This window comes from Myotis daubentonii, chromosome 10 (genome assembly GCF_963259705.1).
Source record: "Myotis daubentonii chromosome 10, mMyoDau2.1, whole genome shotgun sequence".
NCBI classification, from domain to species: domain Eukaryota; kingdom Metazoa; phylum Chordata; class Mammalia; order Chiroptera; family Vespertilionidae; genus Myotis; species Myotis daubentonii.
This window is the reverse complement of record NC_081849.1, coordinates 81,246,557-81,267,866: the sequence shown is the minus strand read 5'-3', so window position 1 is coordinate 81,267,866 and position 21,310 is coordinate 81,246,557. Positions and strand designations below refer to the sequence as shown.

General features: G+C 51.2%; 1 protein-coding gene and 1 pseudogene across 3 annotated transcripts in view; both read left to right on the top strand.

Annotated features, from left to right (window-relative positions):
- Window positions 1-3,317: 3,317 nt before the first annotated feature.
- Window positions 3,318-4,565, top strand: LOC132242557 (glyceraldehyde-3-phosphate dehydrogenase-like; annotated as a pseudogene).
- Window positions 4,566-10,245: 5,680 nt separating this feature from the next.
- Window positions 10,246-21,310, top strand: part of ELMO1 (engulfment and cell motility 1) — a 391,973-nt gene continuing 380,908 nt past the window's right edge. For 2 of the 3 annotated variants that reach the window (XM_059655865.1, XM_059655862.1), the window contains exon 1: window positions 10,556-10,743. The gene's annotated coding sequence lies outside the window, so the exon portion shown is untranslated. The other variant, XM_059655863.1, reaches the window with a different exon arrangement.

The window sequence follows — 21,310 nt, the reverse complement described above, 5'->3', positions numbered from 1 at the left end:
AGGCCCCCTGTGGCAGAAAAACCTGAAGACTCACTCCATAGAGAATGTCTTCAAGAGGAAAGTGGGTCCCAGTTGTAAGGACATGGAAGACTTTCATATGCTTTGGTAATTTAAAACTTCAAAGCGGGGAAAACACAAAGAAAAGTGTCTCTATGAAGGAGGGCACTTAGTGCCTTGGTCCTAAGGGTGGAAGGAACTGGGTGGAGCTCACACCATCTAATACAGGTAATTGTGAAAAAGTGCCAACTAGAGAATCTGGAATTTAAATTTTGATCATTAAAAATAAATAAGTAAATGATAAGAATGGACAAGGCTGAAGACAGAATGAGTGAGCTAGAAGACAGAGCCAGGGGCTTCTCCCTGAGGGCAGTGTACATCATCCCTGCTTCTACTGGCGCTGCCAAGGCAGTGCATGAGGGAAAAGTGAAGTGATATGAATGATAAAGTCAATGTGGAACAGTATCCACCAATAAAAACTAGTGATGTTATAAACAGTGAAGCAATGGAAGAATTGGTAAACAGGAGTAAGTAAGCCAACGTTTTAGAAATCTTTCATAGATACTGTATGAAGCTGATGAACCAATAGAGACTAGTGTTGACAATTAAAACCATAGCACTAATTACCGAAAGAATGAAAAACAGAAATGAAGATGTGTGTTAACCTCTAGGAACTGGGACTAGAGATAGGAATTGGAAGATTTTTCATTTTCATTTACTATTTCATACTTAAAAAATAGGCATTTCTTTTTAAAAAATTAAGTAAAGAATGTTGATTGTTCCATCTGACTATCATGGTTTAAAGATTAATAACCGCTACAAGTACATAATGGTTGACATTCATTTTGGCTCCATTTATTGAGCACTCACTATGTGTTAGGCATAGTTTGAGAGATGTATCATCATCCCATCATCTCCATTTGGGAGACTCAGAGAAAAATACAATAAATTTATTCATGTGCCTATTAAGGATTGGAGCTGGGATTTCTTTCTGTATCTGTAGATCCCCCAGCCTGGATATTTAAATACTCTGCAAGTTTTACTGCCGGGGTCCAACCCCAGCGGGTCCAGGGGTCCCCAAAGGTGTGGACGGAGTCGGCGAAGAAGGAATGACACGGGGACAGTGTTCAGTTGATCAGCAACCTAGCCAGGATCTCTAGCCCGGATCTCCAGAGAGGTTCTGCTTCGGATCTCCAGCGAGGTTCTGTAGCCATGTTCCCTCGCTAGGTTCTCCAGCCAGGTTCTGTCCAGGCTCTCCAGTCAGGTTCAGTGTCCAGGTTCCAGTCAGGTTCTCCTGCCAATCTCTGTAGTTAGGTTCAGTCCAGGATCCCTTGCCATGTTCTCCCGCTAGGCTCTGTCTCTAGGCTCCGAGTAGATTCTGTCTTCTTGATTCCGTTCTAAGTTCTGAGTGTTTCTGTCTTGTTACAACTGTATTTATACCAGTTGATTCAATCCTATCAATCTCTATTACAAAGGTTAGGGCGTTTCTTATCTCCATTCCAGGGAGAAAAGATTATGTAGTTTAAGCATGATTGTTCGTAGTTAAAGGGATTAATTACCCGTCTGGCACTTAGTTGAGGGGTTTTATTCCCTCCCTAACTTCAGGGGAAAATCCCTACCTGGGGATTCAAACTTTCTCGGAGAGGTGACTTTGGTTAAAACACAGCACCAAGAAGGTGAGTAAACATATTAAGAACCGTATGCCATATATGCCAGGTCCCTTGAAACAGCAAGGATGGACCGGCTCCCGGCAAATTCCCCCTTTTTTTATTTTTTAAAAGCAGGCATTAAAAAGAAAAACCTCAAATGCTCTCTTATATCCATTTTAAGAGTAGGATTGGCGCTTTCCGCTATTACCTGAGTCCTGATCTATCATCCCAGGGAGAGCTTGCCAATCCTGCACTTTCCCGGGGTGGAAAGGCTGCAGTGGGGTTAAGGATAAGGCTCCTTGGGCCTACCTTCTCCCATGCCTCTACATTTACCTTTCCGGCACCTTTCCTTCCTCAGAAAAGCATGAACGTATTTCTTGTATAAAATGTTCTGTCTGACTGGGAGTAACCTTAATTCCTCTGCTAACAAGCATATATGTTAAAAGATCAATACGGAGTCTTTTTTCTTTAGACTCAGTATGGCACATCTTCTCAATCTAAGAATCAATACAGAGTCTTCTCTCTTTGGACTCAGTATGGCACATCTTCTCAATCTAAGTTCTGTACTATCCACCTTCTTACCCTACTTATCCTCTATAGGGGGGTCTGTAGCACCCTGGTGGAGTCCTATCCGTCCCGAGTGTGGGGTTCTCAATGGGGGGGGCTTACCTAAGGGAATCCTGTTCCAGGGGTTCCCAAAGGTGTGGACGGAGTCGGCGAAGACTATCCACCCTCTTCCTACGGTGGAGTCCGATCCGTCCCGAGTGCAGGGCGCTTACCTAGGGGTCCCTGTTCGGGCGCCATATGCCGGGGTCCAACCCCAGCTGGTCCAGGGGTCCCCAAAGGCGTGGACGGAGTCGGCGAAGAAGGAAGGACACGGAGACAGCGTTCAGTTGATCAGCAGCCCAGCCAGGATCTCTAGCCCGGATCTCCAGCCAAGTTCTGGTCTCGATCTCCAGAGAGGTTCTGCTCAGGTTCTCCAGTCAGGTTCAGTCACTAGGTTCTAGTCAGGCTCTCCTGCCAATCTCCGCAGTCAGGTTCAGTCCAGGATCCCCTGCCATGCTCTCTCGCCAGGCTCCGCCTCGAGGCTCCGAGGCCAGTCCCGGTCCAGGATCCTCCGGCATGCTCTCGCCAGCGAAGTTCTTCTGTCTCTAGAGAACGTTCTGTGTAGGTTCTGTGCCTAGGCTCTGTCTCTCTTGGTCCTGTCTTCCAAGCCCTGTGTTGTCAGTTCTGTGTTCTGAGTTCTGTCTGTTTCTGTCTTGTTACAACTGTATTTATACCAGTTGATTCAATCCTATCAATCTCTATTACAAAGGTTAGGGTGTTTCTTATCTCCATTCCAGGGAGAAAAGATTATGTAGTTTAAGCATGATTGTTCATAGTTAAAGGGATTAATTACCCGCCTGGCACTTAGTTGAGGGGTTTTATTCCCTCCCTAACTTCAGGGGAAAATCCCTACCTGGGGATTCAACCTTTCTCGGAGAGGTGACCTTGGTTAAAACACAGCGCCAAGAAGGTGAGCAAACATATTAAGAACCGTATGCCATATATGCCAGGTCCCTTGAAACAGCAAGGATGGACCGGCTCCTGGCAAATTCTGATGAGATTTGTGGGCTAATTCTCCTGTCAGTGTTTACTGTACTATTGTAGGGATTCCGTGAGTTATTTACCAACGTTACTTCTTTGGCCATTGGTCTTTGGGCCATGAGTGGTAAACACTGAAAAGTCTTGATAAATGTCCTGCCAAACTAAATTCCAAACAGGAGGCTCTCTGCTCCTCCTGTTCATCAGACAGCCTCTCCTCCTGCGCTGTGCCCGCAGCCACAACCCTGAGACACGATGGGGAAGGTCAGAGTGAACGGATTTGGCCGCATTGGGCGCCTGGTCACCAGGGCTGCTTTTAACTCTGGCAAAGTGGAGGATATTGTTGCCATCAGTGACCCCTTCATTGACTTCAACCACATGGTGTACATGTTCCAGTATGATTCTACTCATGGCAAGTTCAAAGGCACAGTCAAGGCTGAGCACGGGAAGCTTGTCCTCAATGGGAAGTCCATCTCCATCTTCCAGGAGCAAGATCCCGCCAACATCAAATGGGATGAAGCTGGTGCTGAGAATGTTGTGGAGTCCACCGGTGTCTTCACTCCCATGGAGAAGGCTGGGGCTCACTTGAAGGGTGGAGCCAAGCGGGTCATCATCTCCGCCCCTTCTGCGGCTGCCCCCATGTTTGTGATGGGTGTGCACCATGACACGTATGACAACTCCCTCAAGATTGTCAGCAATGCCTCCTGCACCACCCACTGCTTGGCCCCCCTGGTCAAGGTCATCCATGACAACTTAGGCATCGTGGAGGGACTCAGGACCACAGTCCATGCATCACTGCCACCCAGAAGACCCTGGGTGGCCCCTCTGGGAAGCTGTGGCGTGATGGCCGAGGGGCTGCCCAGAATATCATCCCTGCTTCTACTGGCGCTGCCAAGGCCATCCCTGAGCTGAAGGGAAGCTCACTGGCATGGCCTTCCGTGTCCCCACCCCCAATGTGTCGGTTGTGGATCTCACCTGTCACCTGGAGAAAGCTGCCAAATATGATGATATCAAGAAGGGAGTGAAGCAGGCATCAGAGGGCCCCTTCAAGGGCATCCTGGGCTGTACTGAGGACCAGGTTGTCTCCTGCGACTTTAACAGTGACACCCACTCATCCACCTTTGATGCATTGCCCTCAGTGACCACTTTGTCAAGCTCATTTCCTGGTCTGACAATGAATTCGGCTACAGCAACAGGGTGGTGCACCTTATGGTCCACATGGCCTCCGAGGAGCAAGAGCCCCTGGACCACCAGCCCCAGCGAGAGGAAGAGGGCCCTCAGCTGCTGGGGAGTCCCTGCCCAGATCGATCCCCCGACACACTGAGAATCTCCTGACCACCGTTTCCATCCCAGACCCCTGGAGAAGGGGAGGGCGTAGGGAGCCCTACTTTGTTGTGCACCATCATAAAGTTCACTGCACCCAGCCCTGCCCCCCCCCCCAAAAAAAAAAAAAATTCCAAATAGGGTGTGAAGAGGGGACGTGGCAGTCCTGGAGAGATTTTTTTTTAAGTGGGGTGGGATGGCTAGACCAGAAGGGGACTGTGCAGAGAGTAAAGTTTCCATTATGGGGTGTATGCCCTCCACCACTGAACAGCAGTATAATGACTATGAAGTGGGGACCTGCTGGAGATGAACCCAGAGTCATGGTCTCACAGAAATGATCAAGCTAAGTAAGAGTGGACACAAGGCTAACCTGGATGCCAATCGAGTTCAGTGTTTGGTTGGGCCAAGGCAGCAAGGTGAAGGCCGATTGCTTGTTTGGGAGCCTCCCCAACTGGGATGGACAACTGTGGGTTCTGCAGGCCTCTCCCTCCATAATGCTTCAGTCTCCCCAGTTCCCCCGGTTCCTTGATTAGCGCGTGACCATCATCTCCAGCTTGGGCCTCCTGCATAACTCTCTTTGTTCTTCTCGTGCATTTTTTGTCTCGCTTTTAATTCACTCTTCACTTAGTAGGATGAAGCTTTAAAAAAAAACACAAAACTGACCATGACAATCTCTTGCTTAAAATATTTCACTTGGAAAACAAGACAAAGCAAAACAAGACAAAAGGGTGTGAGTGCCTTCCCGTGACCCTCCGTGCACCCAGCTCTGTGCTGTGACTCTCAGGCCTGCCAGATGCGGGCTTCTTCCCTCTGCTCTGAGAGTCAGTGTGGATATCTTCACACGGTAGCCAAGTTGACTTTTTAAATTTCCTTCTACACTGCGATTTCTTCCTTCAAACTGCTTTTTCTCTTCTCTCTCTCTTTTGCCTCAGACCCTCCCCTATTATGCAACCCACTTTCTTTCCCCTCTTTGTCCTGGCTAACACATACTCTCCCTTCAGTTCTCAACTCAGAAGCCCCCAGGAGGCTGATAGTGATGTTCCATCCCTGCCCTACAGGGTTCTGCCCCTTCCTGGTGTTACTAGCTTCAAGTCTGTCTTCCCAACTAGAAGACAGAAGCCAGGAGGGGGCGCCCGTGATTCTCAAGCTCCCCATTGCAGCCTCCCTCTCACCGCAGCTCACACTGAAGACAGCAAGTGCACCTCGAGTTAATGAGTGATTGACAGAACGGGTGCCCCTGCACAGTAAACCTCCTTGTCTCCTGCTTGTCTGCCGGCGGCCCGGACCTTGTTATCTCTGGTGCAGCAGCTTCCTGAAGCTGAGGCCACTCTCTCTGTCCCCAGAGCTGTTTGAAGTCTGGAGTCAAGCCAACAGGAGCCTGATTCTAAGACAGGAAAAGAGAATAGAATCCTCAAGCAATAGATCAAGGAAATTGAGGCTGACGGGGGCAGAATTCTGAAGCAAATGACTGAATACATTAGTAAATGTGCCAGGCCCGTCTGGAGTCCAATTAGTGGTGGTGGTTGTTGCTTTAAAATGAATTAGGAATAAATAGTTGTGAACACTTAGAAAAAAGTTGATCAACATAAGCCATCATTGATTAAAAAATAACAGGCTGTTTTTGCAGGTTGGGGTTCCACTCACCCTCCTATCTTGGATTCCATGCATGTAAGGAAGGATAAATGTTTGGGATACATGGGATCGAAGAATGAAGATCCGGGAAATTCCCCCAAACACCTGTCCATCTGCAACCATGCAGAGCTATCTCCTAAGTGTAGTCTAGCAGCAAATCAGTTTAGACTTGAGGCTTCAGTGAGCTTTGTTGTCCAGCCCGCTCTCCCTCCTGGCTTCCTTTCCTCCTGCCCATCCTGAGACTGAGATGGCGTGCCCCTTCCCTCTCACCTGAGCTGTGGGTGAGGCTAAGCCCCGCCCGAGGGCTTCTGCACCTGCCAGTGAGGGGCTGCCCTGGGATTCTAACGCCCTCCCCTCCATGGCCCCTCTCTACCACAGTGTGGCCTAGAGATTGAGTGGCTCCAGCTCTGTCCAGGAGCTGAAATAGAACTAGAGCAGTGATCTTCCTCCCCTATGGCTACAAATTCCTACATGGAAAAGGAGGGGCTGTTGCTCTCCCTTTTGGGGACTCTGTTACCATGACCAGTTGTTTAGACTGGTGTAGATCCCAATAGCTAAGCTAACATTTATCAACTGCTTTCCTAGGCCATGCCCCGTCCTAAGAACTTGGCATGTATGAACTCATTTAATCCTCACTCAGTCCTCCTAGGAAGATGTAGTTTCCGTCTCAGGTGTTGCCATTTGCATAGGGTAATACAGCTGGTAAAGGGCAATGCTGGGATTTATAGCCAACCATCGAGTCCAGAGTGGGAGCCCTTACCCATGACACCACCACCCGACTGTGCCCACTGCAGACGCCCAGTGGAGCCCAGGGTGAAGGTGGATTTCTCTAAGGCATCCGACACCTCTAAGATGTGTTGATGAATACAGCAGAAAAGTAAGGCTTGGCATTGAACAGTTAATGTACAGGGCAGAGGAGCCCCATAGTGGGGGTCATCCAAGACCCTCGTGCCTTTACCTAATCTGCAGATATGGGAGATACTGGGTGCTTGAATCAAATCCAGAGACTTGGAGAAGATGGACCAGGGCCTTTAGTCCCAAAGACCAACCCCATCGGCACGGATATGGCCTCACAGGAACACAGCAAAGCATCTTAAGTGTTGCCCTTACACCGGGATCAACAGTAAGATGGATTTGAAAAATAACTGATAAAAGCTTAGGCTGTATTAATTACTTTCAAAAATTGGCAAGAGCTTAGGCTAACTGATTGTGTTTATTAATTTACTAGGGGCCCGGTGCACGAAATTCGTGCACTGGGTGTGTGTGTGTGTGGGGGGGGGGTGTCCCTCAGCCCAGTCTGCCCCCTCTCACATACTGGGAGCCCTCAGGCGTTGACCCCCATCACCCTCCAATCGCAGGATTGGCCCCTTGCCCAGGCCTGACGCCTCTGGCCTAGGCGTCCGGCCCGGGCAGCGGGGACCTGCAGTGGCAGCGGGGGCGCCGCAATCGCGCGGGCTCCGCCCCTGCCCCTGCAGGATGCCTCTGGCTGAGGCGTCCGGCCCGGCCAGCGGGGACCCACAGCTGCAGCGGCCCCGCGATCGTGGGCTTCGCTTTAGGCCCAGGCAAGGGGCCCCTAGCTCCTGGGACTGCCAGCTTCGACCGTGCCCAGCTCCCATCGCTGGCTCCACCCGTACTTCCTGCTATCACTGGCCAGGGCAGAAAAGGCACCTGATTCTCCAATCATGGCTGGGGGGCAGGGCAAAGGCGGCCCCAGGGCCGCCTTTGCCCTGCCCCCCAGCTCTTAGCTCCCCCCTGGGTTTCCGATCACCGTCAGTGGCAGGGGGCTTCTTCCTGCTTTCCCTTTCACCTCCCTGCATTGTGCCTAATATGCAAATTAACCGCCATCTTGTTGACAGTTAACTGCCAATCTTAGTTGGCAGTTAATTTGCATATAGCCCTGATTAGCCAATGAAAAGGGTATCGTCGTACACCAATTACCATTTTTCTCTTTTATTAGTGTTGATATGACAACTAAAATTTTTGAAAGGCCAGAGGCAGGTGTCTTTCGAGGGGAAGGAGGCTAAGATGAGAGAGGTTTGAAACCACATCCCACGAAGATAGGTTAGAGTGAGTGAGAGCGTTTGCTCCGCCGAAGAGAGCTTCGGGTGGGATGGGACGCCGTCTCCAAACCTCTGAGGGGTCATCTCTTGGAGGAAGGGATTTGGCGGCCGAGGGCAGAACTGGGAGCAAAGGTTACGGGGGTGGGCTCGTCTCACTGCTGTGCAAGGCGGGACACAGAGTTCCCCATCTGCTCTTGGGACCATTTTAACAGCGAGTGTTTACTGGGCGCCGATGTCCGCACTGAAGTTAAGGTCTCTGTATGTCAGCGAGAAAGTTGTGGACCAAATGCATTCTTAGCACTCCGAGCGCCTCGCAGCATCCGTGAACAGTCCTTTGACCAACCGCTTGTTAAATGACCTCACTTGATAGTTGCCCTGTTGACTGTTGTTATTCTATCATTAGTCTTTTATAGATGAGAAAATAGAGACGTTAAATTACTTTCCTGGAATCATCCTGCTTTTAGTTATTGGCTTATAATGATCTGGACCCAAGTATTCCTGCTACTAGTACATTCTCCCAAGGTTACATACATAATAAGGGGTCACTCAGGGCTGTTCATTAGAAAAACAATGTGAGCTGCTAATGAAAGCCATCTGTGTAATCTTACTTTTACAGTATATATAAAAATATAAAAAGAAACCAGTGAAATTACTTTAAGTTTCTCTCTCTCTCTATATATATATATGTATGTATACACATATATGTGTGTATATATTATATATACTGTATAAATGTATATCTTAACCCAACACATTAACCCAATTCACTGTAAACTATTATCATTTGATGCCTACCCGGCGGGGCTCAGTGGTTGAGTGTGGACCTATGAACCAGGAGGTCACAGTTTGATTCCAGGTCAGGGCACATGCCCGGGTTTCGGACTCCATTCCTAATGTGGGCGTGCAGGAGGCAGTTGATCAATGATTCTCTCTCATCATTAATATTTCTCCCTCTCTCTCTCTCCCTCTCTCTCTCTCCCTCTCTCCCTCTCTCTCCCTCTCTCTCCCTCTCTCTCTCTCCCTCTCTCCCTCTCCCTCTCCCTTCCTTTCTGAAATCAATTAAAAATATATACTAAAAACTATTAACATTTGTTAAAATGATGTAACCAACACTAAAATTATTAGCACCCTTTTACGTGCTGGTTTTCACACTAGTCTCCTGTCTGTTTCCCACTAAATGAACGTCTCAGGCAGGACTAGCACATTCAGGTGGTGAGCAGCTGCTTGGAGCTCCTGCTGCTAAAGAACAGCCAGCACAGGGTTATGGTTTCAGCCTCCTGCGGGGTGCAGGGTGGGGGTGGGTGGAGGGGGTGTGAAACTTAAAGAGGAGCTGTGCCTTCCACCTTGGACTCTGGTGCCTCTCTGTCCCCAGATACCCCCTTTGGCAGTTCGAAGGGAGTGCTTGCACCTGCCTTTGCATTTTCTGGTGGAGCCCAGGGAGATATTTCTGAATTTGAAGAGGACAGATGTTTCTCCTGCAACCTTCCAACAAGCGTCCTTTTCCTCCTGGCAGCTAGGCTGGCAGTTAATGTGTTTGATTTCTGCTTAGACAATGACTGAAGTAGGTTGCATGAATTAAAAATGTACTCTTAAATACCAAATTGGGGGCAGAACATCTTGCTTGATGCAAACTTATGCAAAACTAGGGAGTCCCTGGCTTCATTAATCAGAAATAAAGCTTGTAGTCCATAGACGTGTAGGTCAGCGTCAGGGTAAGGAGACAGTAGACGCCTTGTTCTGAGGTTATTTTTGCCTCGCTGCCCCCAGCCAGAAGCCAAGCGTCAACACAAACACACCAGCCTCTTAAGGTAGCTTTAAAGCAACCCACCTTAGTTTCCCCTCAAAATTCCAAACCAGCTGCCAGAAAGGAGGGCACGTAAAAGGTGCCACGCGCTGCGGGCCTCCTGGAGGTGGCGCTAGGAGGGTGAGGGAGTTAATGAGTGCCTGCGAAAGGCCGCGTGTGAGCTCATCCGAGAAGTCATGCTCGGCACACACGTTATTTATAGCAGATCTGAGGCTTGCACGGTGTTTGACATTTAATTTTAAGTAGGGGGACTTCAAAAAGTGTGGGTGCACCCCTCCCCCCAACCAGCCCGGTGAAGTGCAGGGGGCAGGCGCCAGCAGGCAGGGGCGAAAGCACCGGCCACGCGCACCCAGGCGCAGGTGCCGGGCGGCCGGCCGCTGGCAGCGTCAGCGCGGAGGAGAGTTCGGGGCTGGTGTGGCCGCCTTGCAGATGCACACTGTGTCCCTGGCCAGCAGGAGGAAGGAAGAGGAAGTGAAGCAGCGGCCGCCGGCGCAGCAGTGTAAGTGCGTGTGCTCTCCGGCGAGCGCGGGCGGGCGGGCGGGCGAGGATGGGCACGGGATAGAGGCGGACCACCCACACCGCAGCCGAGCAGGGCCACCGAGCCTCCGGCCACCCTCCCATGGTCCCGCGTCACCAGACCTCTGTTTGCAGGGAACCTTCACCTCCGCAGCTGCTGTCCTGCGACCCCGGGCAGGTTCGTAAAGTTTCCAGGGCTGGCGCCGCGCCCCCACTCGCTGACCTCAGCGCGGCCAGGGAGCGAGCTGGGGCTGGGACAGGGAGGAGGCGGCCAGCTCCGGGGGACTCTGGTCGCCACGGAGACACTTTTGTTTCCTCCCTGGGGGTACTGAGGCTTGGGGGAGGGGGGTGGCCGTGGGCGCTGCGGGGTGAAGGCTGCAGGCGTGCGGGCGCTCAGCAGTTGGGGAAGTCTGGGCACTAGGGGGGCAGGGGGAGTGGGAGCAGAGGGAACACCCCCCCCCCCACACACACACACCCATGGAGCGCAGGGCCCCGGGCTGGGAACCCGTAGAGACATTTGGCCAAGGCCGGCTGGAGGGGGCTGCGGGAGGATTGAGCTGCTGGTGCTGGGGGATTGGGAACAGCGCGGGGTGGGGGGGGGGTGGGGGGGTGGGTAATGGGGATGGGGGCTTGGAGACCTGAGAAGCTGCGCCTGAGAAGGAACTGGCGGCTCAGACTCCCAGGTTTTCTCGGGAGCTGGCAGATGGGAGGGAATCCCCCAGCGAGAGCGCTCCTGGGAGAGGGTGGTGGTGGGCCGAGGGATGGAGGGCCCCCAGGAGCGGGAGGGGGTGGTCAGGGCAGCTGGGAGCCCAGGGGACACTAAATACCCGCCTCCCGGGACTTGCCGAAGTCCCCGCTGGGACCCAGAAAGATGGTGTGTGTGTGTGTGTGTGTGGGGGGGGGGTTGAATGGGTGAAACCAGCATCCGAGAGGGGGCGCATGGGGCGCGCCTTCAGAAAAGGGGGCAGCGAGCTCTGGGGACCCTAAAATCGGAGCAGAGGGTTGGCGGGGATCGCAGGAGTAGCTTTGAGGAAGAGGAAATACAAAAGTCAGCCTGCCCGGGGGCGCGCGTGTTCCCGGGCGCGCGCCGAGGGCCGTGAGTGAGTGTGTGTGTGTGTGTGTGTGTGTGTGTGTGTGTGTGTGTGTCTGCACGCGCCTGTGTGAGTGTGACCATGGGACTGCAAGGGGCTCCGGAGCCCAGGGAGTCTCCGCTGAGTGACCCTCTCCCCCAAGGGGGTCTTTTGAAGTTGACAGGGGTGGTTGGTGCTAGGACCTAGGTTGACCTAATGCTGCAGGGCTTGGCCCCCAGTGGTGACCTGGCTCTGGGGGCCTCTGGACAGCTCCTGAGACTCACTCAGGGAACATATTCTATGATGTCCTGTGCCCTGACCATGGGACTCCTCACACTGCTCACCATGAATGATGCAGACCTAATGCATTATATTTTAGATTTTAGAGAACCTAAGACATGGGTTTCTGCCTTAGTCAAAGCATTAAAAAAATGTTTTTATTGATTTCAGAAAGGAAAGGGAGATAGAAACATCAATGATGAGAGGTAATCATTGATTGGCTGCCTCCTACACGCCCCCTACTGGACATGAGCCTGCAACTGGGCATGTGCCCTAATCTGAATCCAATAATGACCTCCTGGTTCATAGGTCGATGCTCATCCATTGAGCCACACTGGCCGGACACTCAAAGAATATTTAAAAACTAGATGTACTGGTTGTCTTCTTGGGAAATTGTGAGGGAATGACCTGGAGTATTGGAACTCTGCATGGGGGATGATGCCAGGATGGAAGGGGACCAGGGAAGATGCTTGGTAGGTGTCAGGGCGGGGCAGGCTGGGAGACCAGCCAGGAACTGGGTCTGGTGAAAGGCACTGAGGACCGGGGGCAGTCACTGGGCTACAGGGTGGGTGGGCCTATTGATGGCCATATCCAACATCCCCTTCCCAGCTCTCATCTCTCTGCCCTTCTTAACTGCAGCCACTCTGCCTCACCTTCTTCTTTATCACCCCGTTCTCTCCCCAGGGCCTTTGCACATGTGGTTCCTCTTGCACGAGGAACTTTTCCCTACATGTCCAGATGGCTCCTGCCTGCCTTGCTTCCTTCGGGTCTCTTCCCAGTTGTCAGCATACAGGAGGCCTTCCCTGAATACCTCAGATAACATCACAACTCGCCACTCCCTGGTTCTCTTAAGTTACCCAGTTTCCCCCTTTACTACTTAATTATACATTGACTTGTTTATTTGATTATTGGGTGTCTCCCCCAGTAGATGGAAGTTCCATGAGGGCAGGGGCCTTGTCTGGTTTACAGGTCCAGAGTCTAGTAGACTGACTCCCAGCACAGTAGGTGCTCAATAAATATTTGTTGACTGACTCAGAGATGCCTGTTATGGGCGATGCTCACCAGGGGAATATGCCAGCATCAGCGGCAAGTAAGAAGCCCAGGTGGCAGACTTGTTCTTTCTTCCCTGTGCTCTCTCCTGTGCCCAGCTGTTCTTCCTGCAGACCCCTTTCTGCCTTGAGTAGGTCCCTCCCTGAGAATTCCAGCCCAAAGAAAGGAACTGAGTGGTTCCTCGGGAGAGTGGTAAACAGGTACAGATCATCAAAAACATACAACCACTCCAGATCTGGTGTTCATCCCTCTCTTCGGAGACAGTCTTTTCAAAGTGGGTGTTGCTTTAGCCAAAGAAATACTCCCCTAGGAAGAAGCAGACATGTACTGTGTCCCACCCTGCTCTCCCAGCAGGTGGAAGTGGGGGCAGAGGAGGAGAGAAGGTGAGAGAAAAAGGAGAGAGAGGAAGGAGAGGGAGGGAGAAAGGAGAAGCTGGGTGGCAGATGCAGGGGGGAAGAGAGAAATGCCCAGAAGAAAAATGAAAGAGAAAACAGATGAGGGGCTTCTATGGCACTGCTAAATCGTAAGCGTTTATTAAATTACAGTGTTGAGCTAGGACAATACTTAAGTGTTTCAAAGTAATTTACCCCCTGTGGGTGTTTGGTGTAATGGGTGGGGAGAGGTGGAGAAGTGTTTTGAAGCCCTTTGCAGAGAGGAAGTGGCTGGGGGTGTGCCAGGGAGCTCAAGTGTATGCTCACTTGCTTAGGTTAGCACCTTCCTGCACCCAGAAAATCTGGAGGCAGTCGTTCCCATGGAGGGCTCTCCCTGTCCGGATCTCAGACAGTAGGTACCCTTCAGGCTTCTCACTGAAGCCTGCAACCGCGGTTTCATGCCGGAAACCATCCGAATGGATAGTTTGGCTTGGAAGACATTCATTCTGTTGAAGTTGGGAAGGTGGGGAGTTACTGTGCACCACAAAGCCTCGAGTGTTCGCCCTCATTACGCAAGGAGTTCTGTCTCCTAGTCAGCCAGTCCAGCGTGCCTGAAGTGAGGGTCGCAGCCCAGGCATGGATCTCAATTTCCATTGATTAGGTCCAGACCAGCCGTTTGACACACAACAGAGGAGAAACTACAGTGGAAAATGGAGTGTTTCAGAAAACAGACATTGGATCTTAGTGTCAAGTGTTACTGCTTAACTAGAGGCCCGATGCACAATATTCGTGCACGGGAAGGGTCCCTAGGCCTGGCTGGGGCCTCCCTTCCCCACCAGCCAGCTACTGGCCGGGGCCTTCCTTTGTTCCACGCTGCCCCCTGGTGGTCAGCTCACATCAGAGCAAACGATCGAACTCCCAGTCTCTGGATCGAACTCCCGAGGGGGCAATTCGCATATTAGGCTTTTATATATATAGAATAGGTGTGAGTCATGGTAAAAAAAAAAATCTGTGTTTATAATTCTGAAGGCCCTAGGAATCTACCTTTTGAACCAGTTTGCAAGAGATTCTGATGAAAGTGGTCATAGTGCTGTACTTTAGCACATTGCTTACCGCATAGACATCTCTAAGACATACGCCAGGGACCGCACGTTTTTGCGCAAACTGCACATTATTAAAATCATCATAATGCACTTTAGGTGTTGTTTTTCAATAATTATAACATTTTTATTTACAAAAACAAACAATTAAACAGTTAAAGTTCCTAGTACTTTTTTAACGTATGGTGCTGCGTAAAACATTTTCCTCTATGAAGAGGGACCAAACAAAATTTACGTAAGTATCTAGATTCGCCCCTTTTTCCATGGGCGTGAAAAACGAGAACACTCGTGAGCGGTCCTTAACAGATGGAGCGCGAAACACGAGAAAACTCCTGAGCGGTACGAAATGTGTTAAGAAGTGCTTCGCTGTCCCCTCCCCTTACAAAAAGCTGTTGGCTTTATCTCCCGAAGAGAGGTTATTTCCAAATGTTGAATCAGATGCCGTAAATGCAACAGCCGTGGACTTCACTTTGAAACGCTTCTGTTTCCAGAACTCGGCGGAGTGCTAGGCCTGATTTTCACTTCGGAGACGCGGAGAAGCAGGACATTCATTCGTGATAACTCTCTGGCTGCAGTTAGAGTATAAAGACTGCATATCTTCTTTCCTGTCCAACTTTTAATTTAAAGCTTTTGAGGTCTTTGGAACTTTGCTAAACTTTTTCTCTCCTATTTTACACCTAGGATTACCCCTTACGCATGATTTTAATTACTCTCAGAGTATTGCAAAGACAGTAGTCATCTCTTTGGGCTGGGGGGGGGGGGGTGGTTGGAGGCACACTCCCGGCCACATAATTAGATGAAGCATTGCAGCTGACCTGGGCTGGGGACTGGCCAACCAGAGAAGGAGGAGGCTCAGAACTTTCGCACTGTCCCAAACATGAGGACTTTGCAGGCCAATCATCTTGGGGACAGAGTGTGGCCCTGGTGACGTGTGTGGCCTGCAGAAGCATGTAGATGTGCCTAGCACGGCGTTTTAGGTCCAGCAGAACCGGCCTGAACACACGCGGCAACGCTGGTTGGAGCACTCAGTTTTCTGGGTGGCTTAGGAGGCCTGAGCGCTAACAATCAGAACTCACGGATAGCAGCCAGAACAGAAACCTGCAGAGCACGGGCATGGGCCACGGGAGGTCAGCCTGAGGCTTAGCACCCTCTTTTCCCAGCATTCGCGGAGTAAGTGCAGGGGCACTTGGAGCGGTTTCTCCCTGGCCTGAGGTGGGTGAACAGCCAAGGGTCTGGTGGGAGCCGTGTGGGAGAAGGGGTGCTAGCTCACCAAACAACTCACACAGCCGCCAGCGGCGAGTGCCGAGGAGAGAAATTAGTCGGCTGTCAATAGAAGGGATTTGCAGTCAGTGCTCTGGGCCCCCACAAACCCTGATTTCCAGAACCTGAGCAAGATGATTATTCGAACCTCGGTTTTAGGAATCGAGACTACAGTCTTGGCTGTTTTCATTCCGGTAGTTAATGCGGGGAACAAAGTCCTCGGTAGGAAGCGCTGGAAAACCCACCACTCGTGTTGGGAGCGTTGTGCCTGCTGGATAAGGAGTAGGGTCTGGGGCACCATGATCAGGGAAGGCCTGATTGAGCGCTGCCCCAGTGGGCATGAGGTCACAGCACCCATGGGACATTTTTCTGCTTGTGCCGACAGCTGACACCCTCCCCCTGGTATGCTGCTTGGAAATGATGGGAGGTAGCCAGTATAGCATTGCTTTCCAATTTTATAGGCGTGGCTTGGAGGAATGAAATATCATGGGTGTTTGGAGAGTAGATCTGAGCTGACACCGGTTTCCCGGCCTCTCGGCCTCTTTTCCCTGCTACTTCTGTCCTGTGGATCACGACGCCTGTGTTAGTCACTTGCTCCTCTTGTTGTTTTCCTGGGCTGCCCTGGTCTGAGGCCAGGACCCCCAGGTTGAGCTGCAGTGCACTCCTGGTGTACCCTGGGTGCTGATGGATGTGCCCGGGGTTGCCATGGCACCCAGGGCTGTGGCCGCCATCCTGAGGCCCAGTTTTTCAGAGCTGGCTCCTGCCTTTAGATATCTCACCCTAACATTGACCTTCTGAGCCTTGAGAATGGAGCCTGCTCTCAGGGACCACTTGCCCATCACCCAAGCTCATGATAATGAAGCGTATGAGCTAGAAGGCAGTTCATTAACCAAAAACGAGAACGTTATTTGCCAAGGACAATAGAAACATATTCCTTAGCCAACACGTTTTTCTCTATGGATGAGTCATAATGAAAGCAAAAATATGGGACCATTTTGGAGGAACCAATGGGCGTGAGGGAATACACTGAGAGTGTTTTCCTGCTGGCCATGCTTGGGCTACCTCTCCTGACCTGTGGGTGAACACCAGCTCAGAGAGCCGGAGACTGTAGGGCAGTTTCCCCCGGGAGGTGCCGAGGCTACGGATTCTGTTCTTTTCTACTGGCAGGCTGCTGCCCATGTTACGTTGACCTTTATTTCAGGCGATCTGAACCTCCGCATTTTTCATTTGGGGCTGGATAATTCTCTGTGTGGGCCGCCCTGTGCATTGTAGCATGTTCATTAGCATCGCTAGCCTCTGCCCTGGAGTGGCACCAGCTGTGGTAACTAAAAATGCCTGCACGTGGCATTGCTCTGGGTCGGGCGGGGAGGGGCCACCCTCCTCCCAGGTGAGAGCCACCGCTTCATTTTCTTGCTCAGTTAGACCTTCCTGTGCCATCAGACAGGCAGACTTTTGGCAACAGTTACAAGGACCCCGGCTCTGTTTTCTGGTCATTCCTTAGACCAGTGGTGGGGACCTTTTTTTCTGTCGAGAGCCATTTGGATACTTAAGCATTATATGTGAGCCATACACAGTTATCAACTTACAAAGTAGCTGCTAAACTTGGTCAAACATTTAATGAACTCGCCCCTAATGCCTTGGCAGGGCCAGACCCAATGATTTCCCCGGCCTTACACGGCCCCCCGGCCGGACGTTCCCCTCCCCGCTTAGGCGATAACGTGGCTTAGTCACAGGTGCTGTTCTCACTCCTTCTGGCCCTTCCTTTCCTCCAAAATGTCCTCTCCAGCTTTCTTCCCTCCGGATTGCCATTGTCTTCCTCACCCAGATTGGTTTCAAGTTCTCATTTCGCGTGTGTTTCTTCCTGGCATCCCTGGCCGGAGAGGACTGAGTACCTGGTGACTGTATGTCGCCGTTTCCTTGGAGGCCTTGGAGTCTGTCCGCCGGCTCCCGCGGCAACTACAGCCTGTGCATAATGGGAATAAGATCAGCGTGTGAGGGATGGAGGGGGCCAAGCCCAGCCTGGCTCATCGAGGCCTGTGTCGCAGGCTAAGGAAACGTAACGTGGGAATGAAAGGGGGCGGAAGGCCTGCTCCTGTGCTTGTGAAATGCCCCCTCGGCTGGCTGGTTAGTAACGGATAGTGACGTTCCCTTCAGTGTGACCAGGACCTCGCAGCAGGTCCGGGAGAAGCTGGGAGGGTCTATTGCACGGGGAGCCCTTTCTCCTCTGCCCCTTGGATTTCTGCCACATTTACTCCCTCAGGCAGTGATCCGTCACCCTTCTGGGTACCTGCACGTGTGGCCGCTGTTGCTGTCGCCTGCAGAGCAGCCTCTCTGCCTTGAGCAGTGGCGCCGTATTGCTGGCTGTGGACTAGGTCTGTCCCCAGCAGCAGCCTCCAGCCCCAGCCCTGTCGCCACCCTCCGCCACCCTCCGCCCTTCCTTCCTCCCTTTGTGACTGTTTTAGTTTGCATTGCGTTCAGAGAGCCAGCGTTTGGCTCTGGGCTCTGTGGCTGAGCGGGGCTGGATGAGCTGTATTTTCCAGGCTGCCACACACCATTACCCCTCATTTCGAAGCACAATACATTTCAAAATAATTTTTTCTCCTGATTTTAGGCTTTGTAACCCAAATGCAGAGCCACAGCTGGCTCAGCCCTGGCCCTCACAAGGCATGTGGTTTGGGAGGAGGCTGGTGAAGGGCCTTTGGTTAGATGGCATGTTTTTGGCTGAGTGAAGAGTGAATTCCGATAGCACTCGGCCAGGCTGGTTTGTACTTGACCTCTGACCACCCTCACCCTGCCCTGCCCCGCCCACCATCTTTAGGGAATTTGTATAGTGGACCCCGCGCCCTCCTTATTCCAGCTGGGGGCCCCTCTGGGGGATGTGGCCGAGTTCTCAACGTTTAGGTTCGGGGGATGGGACCGAAGCTTTCATAGGCCTCATAGTGTGTGCTGTGTATGGATGTGTGTGTGGGAGAAAGTGCACACACCACACACACCCGTGCAGGGCTCCTAAGAATGAAAGGCCTGTAGAAGCAAAGAAACCATTGTCTCAGCCTCTCAATCCTGTGTTCTCCGTGCTTGTCACTTTTACAGCAAGTCAGCACAAATCCCATTAACCCAAAACTGCTTCTCAAGGAGTGACTGTGTTTCCATCATCTTTAGATGGACTTTCCTGCAGGAAGTGACTTCTACTCGTTAGAATTATTTCAGCAATTACTGTCCATTCATCCATTGAGAGTTTGAAAACATTTGTCTGGATTTACATGAGAAAGGCACAATAAAACTTTATTTATTAATTGTAGTGGTTTTTTTTTATTTTAAAGAAATGTGTGGCTTACATTTAAAAGGTGTATAAATATTTTCAAATTGAAATATTGCTGGGCTCACAGCACCCATTACAATACTTTGCTCATTCATTCATTCATTCAGCAGCCATTAAAAAAATTGATTTTAGCCCTAGCTGGTTTGGCTCAGTGGATAGAGCGTCAGCCTGCGGACTGAAGGGTCCCAGGTTCTATTCCAGTCAAGGGCACATGCCTGGGTTGTGGGTTTGATCCCCAGGAGGGGGCATTCAGGAGGCAGCCAATCGATGATTCACCCTCATCATTGATGTTTCTCTCTCTCCCTCTCCCTCTCTGAAGTGAATAAAAATATATTAAAAAAATAACCAGCTTCCCACATTTTCACAGGCTTGCGTTGGGGTCCATTCCCTAGCCACTCCATTATTCCCCAGGCTAGACTGACAGGCAAGCACCTTCCCTAAGTTACCCCAAATTCGCTGCACACGCGCCCATCTTCCCCTGTGACCTGCAGGGAAGGGACAGTGGTTCCCAGGGGAGCGAAGCTGCTGCTTCCTGGTGAAGCTGCCCAGGTGACCATGCCCGTGATGCCTGGCCTCCCCTTTGCGCAATTTCCTTTATAAATATTAACTAGCTAATGACGCCCGTGACAGTCCCAGCATATTAATTGTACCAAGTTTCACCCTCCCAAGCATCCCAGGTTGGGCACTTCATTTTATGGCCACCCTCCACGTTCTCTCTGGCTACTGAGTCCCGGTGGCTCCTTTTCTATTTTCTGCTCCTGCAGGAAGGCAGCCACCAGCTGACGGGCTCCCAGCTCATTAAGCAGTAGCTCATGGGCCTGTCAGTGGGTAATGGCTTCTATGGAGTGGCTCAGAAAAATAAGCCTCCATGCAGACGCTAAGCTGCCACCAAGCATGGGCGTGAGAGAGAGCGTCTCTCTTTGTGCTGCGAAAGGGGTCTGGTTCCCCCCAGCTCCCTCCTCAGAGTCCCGAGAAGTCACTTCCCCAGCCCCTAAATGCAGCTCCTGTTTGGTACCTGACAAACGACACACCATCCTCAGTGTGTCACTCTCTCTTCTCCGCAGGGAGGAGATACATGTGGGGGGTTCGGCTGCTGGCTTGTCCGTTGTGTAGTCCTGCCTCTTTACTGTGTGTCAGGACTGGTGTGTAACTTTACATAGGATCCAGTGTTACATAAACATTTAAAGACCCATACAAAGGCTGTATAGTGTAACATACAGCTTTATGTTAAATCGCTGGAGAGTTACATCCATACCAAATCAGGTATCAGTTTCATTAGGGCTCAAATGTATTCATTCACCTTGGACCCATTCTCCAGACGAGGACATTTACATGTTGGAGAGGCGGCTGCCCACCGTCACATCCATCCAAACGGAGCCCTCACCTTTGCCGCACACCAGATGGCTTGCTTGCCTACGGCCAAGTCCCCCCTCACTTTGTCAAGTTCATGATTGCCCCAGTTGGGTCTGTCACCTTGGCAGGTGGCGTTGAGTGGTCATGCTACTTGGGGAAGGACTGAGAACAGTTTGCTGAGAGAGCTTTGCCTCAGCAGCGTGTCAAAGAGCAGGGTCGGGTGGCAAACCAGCCATGACCTGAGCCGGGCCTCCGCCAGCGAGGGGCAGAGGGCGGAGGGCAGGATGGCGCGTTCCCTTATATCCCCACCAGATAGCGTCCCACAGCAGTAGCCATGGTGTTGTAAGTATTGCTGACTTGTGTAGGGCTATTGAACATCTTTCCAAATATGCCACTAAAAATCTAGCTTGTGACCATGTCCATAAAATAGTCTGAGAATCGGCACTTGGTGGGGAACGATAAGACACATGAAGGTGTAAACAAACATAAGTCATCATTATGGAAGTCCCTAGGCAGAGTTTATTTCAACACCCGTCTTGCAGTAATGAACAGGCGTTAGCGTGACTTTTCATAACAAGATCGATGCAAGACCAGAGAAGTGGTAGAACAGCAGTTTTAATGTTGAGATTCTTTCACAATCTGGAAATCGCAGTATGAAGTGTGAAGTGCAGGAGGAGGTATCTCGTATCATGCACAGAGGAAGGAGACTCATAAACGATGGTCTTCAGGGTGCTGGAGAGGCATGGATCTGACCTCTAGGAGTGGGCGCATGTATTTCAAATTCTTAATGGCTGCCGTGGTCTTTGTGTGCCTCTGGTGTTTGCTTATGGAATACTCTCTCCTTCATGTGTTTACCCACCGGCATTCATTGAGCATCTGCTGGGTGCGCTGGGGGCATGCCATGTGATAGGTACACAGCAGTATCCTTCCTAGAGAATGAAAT